At 49.4% G+C, this 2,422-nt stretch overlaps 1 pseudogene; it reads right to left on the reverse strand.

The window, feature by feature from the left end:
- Nucleotides 1-1,818: 1,818 nt before the first annotated feature.
- Nucleotides 1,819-2,203, reverse strand: LOC115868273 (annotated as a pseudogene).
- Between the last annotated feature and the right edge of the window lie 219 nt (nucleotides 2,204-2,422).

A 2,422-nucleotide genomic window follows, 5' to 3' on the forward strand; every position in this document is an offset into this window, starting at 1 on the left:
GTTTCCTACGTTCCTCATTTCCATTGTCAACAATTATCAATGCATCTTGACTACACGTTTGAGCCAGTTCAGACTGAAGAAGATGGCAGAATTCTTCCGTCTGTTCACCATAAGTTGTGGTGGTTGGTGAGTAAAATCGAACAACAGGTGTATTTACTGGATCTCTTTGTATGCATATAGATATTGCACTAGGGCAGTCAACACTGTGCTTCGAGACAGATCTTGACATGTTCTTTTTGATGATGAATGTGACATCATGCCTCTTGAATTTGCCATTCTCAGCATAGTGAACTGCATGGTGGTCTCATTCAGGATGGCCAGTACCCGTCTGTTTCAGCTCACGAAGACCTAGGATACTCAACTTTATGTGCTCCATTTCATTTTCCTACATTTATACTTTGTGCGTTCTGCATTCCAATGATTGACAGATGGCTACAGCTGCTTTTCTCCCTTTGAGTCCTATCCCGTCAGTAAACGAAGGTCCTGAAGGCTTTATTCCAGCCGCATGATGGTCGACGCTACTTGGAGAAGGCAGCCTTTCCTCGTTCATATTTTGAGCGCCTTCTGGCCCGAGGGGCTCATCTTCTGACGCTGTGTTTGATAATGTTCAGCTGTGTTTGATAATGTTCATGAGATGTTCAGTGGCTGATCAGTCCCTCAGCAGTAGACAGCCTGCTCCTCCGAAGTCTGTTCTTAGTGCCATCTCACAGGCGGGATAACAGAAACCTGCTGTCTATGGCGAGAAGCCCCCTAGCAGCGATGCTCAAATTCATAGCTGGTTTGTATGGTGCACGATGGATGAATGCTTGGTTGTTAGCCCAAAGGTTGGTGGTTCAAATCCACCCAGAGGCACTGTTATGGATTGGCTTGTGACTTCCCTGAAAGAGGTATTGACCCGGCTGGTTTGGCAATCGTGTAGTGATGTTACCATCTGCATGATTTGATTTGCTGTGATCAGCCAATCAGTGATAAATGGATTAGGGTGATAGGTGACCCCTTTACATAGGTCACAACCCCAAGATTCATTGTAGTGGGAGTTACCTGGGGTGTGGGCTGTATCCCCTTTTATCTTACAAGAAAGAAAATGAGAGGGACCAGCAGAGAGGAGGGGATGACTTGCCACCAAGAAAAAAGAGCCTTTGGGCTTTGGGGCCGTGGTCTGAAAAGACCTTCGATGCAGGAGTAGAATGACCGCAAGACCCATGGAGATCGCCAGGCCCACAGATGTTGGAAGGAAGCGAGGACCTTCCTCCAGAGCAGACAGACAGAGAAAGCCTTCCTTCATCACCTGCCGTTGGGGTTTGCAGCCTCTTAAACAGCGAGGGGATCAACGTCTGTTTATTAAAGTCATTCCCTAAGGAAGACGAGGAGCCCCAGTGGCAAAAGGTGGCAGCTACACTTTGAGGTGTTAACCGCAAGGCCTGTGGTTCAAATCCACTGGTCAGTCCGAGGGAGAAAGATGAGGCTGTCTGCTCCTGTCAAGATTTAATGGCTCAGAAACCCAACGGGGCTTTCTAGTCTGTCCTTCAGGATCTCGAAGTTCAAACAGACTCCGAGGTTGACGGACACCTTGAAAGAGCAGCCTGGTGTGTCTACTTCTGAGAAGCGACAGTTGCACGGGGTCCAGTTCTGCCCGGACCCTCAACCAAACCGGGCGTGGTTTGGATTTTTTTGGTCCTGAGCCCCAGACACCGCCTGGTGCACCACCGGCTTCCCTTGGCTTGGATTCAGACTCCTCCCATTTTTGAAGGTGTGTATGTGTGTGCACAAATAATTTTTAATAGGGTGGTTTGCTGTTTTTACAAATACACAGAAACATCATGCCACACTGCCCACCTTGGATGCAATTCCGGGCCACCAGTCTGCACACACCTTCACAACTGGCCTGGTGGCAGACCCTTTATTCTTTCCTGCGTGATCTTCAAAACTAAGGAACACGGTCTTTTCTCCAAGACGACGTCTGCTGTCCCATCACCACTGCAGGACGTGCCTTCTTTCTGAGCCGGGGTTACCCTTTCTTGACCCCCGGGGCCATCACCACGTCACCTACACCGGCAGGGGGCGACCTTGATCCCCGGCACAGAGAAGAGCTGGAGCTTCAGGCTTCCGTGTTGTCAGCACGGTTGATCACAGCTCCGACAAGAAGACCCGGGGAAATCCGGACTTTTGCAGCGGAGGACCCGGCATGTGGACTCTGTGACATCTTGGATGCTGGAAAGAGAGAGTCCCTCCCAATTTTCTGTGTCACCTCTTGCTTTTCTTCATGGTTCTCACCACAAGTGGATAATCTTCTGGTTTGTTAACTTGCTTATTGTCAGTCTTCCCTTGCTACAGACTCGTCCACCGGGGCAGAAATGGAGAGGCTCCAGGTATACTTGTTGAAGAAATAGGTAATGTCCCCAGCCACACCTCTGCAGCTATC

This window comes from Echinops telfairi, unplaced genomic scaffold (assembly GCF_000313985.2).
Source record: "Echinops telfairi isolate 266 unplaced genomic scaffold, ASM31398v2 ScPeMD7_9;HRSCAF=40, whole genome shotgun sequence".
Taxonomy (NCBI): Eukaryota; Metazoa; Chordata; class Mammalia; order Afrosoricida; family Tenrecidae; genus Echinops; species Echinops telfairi.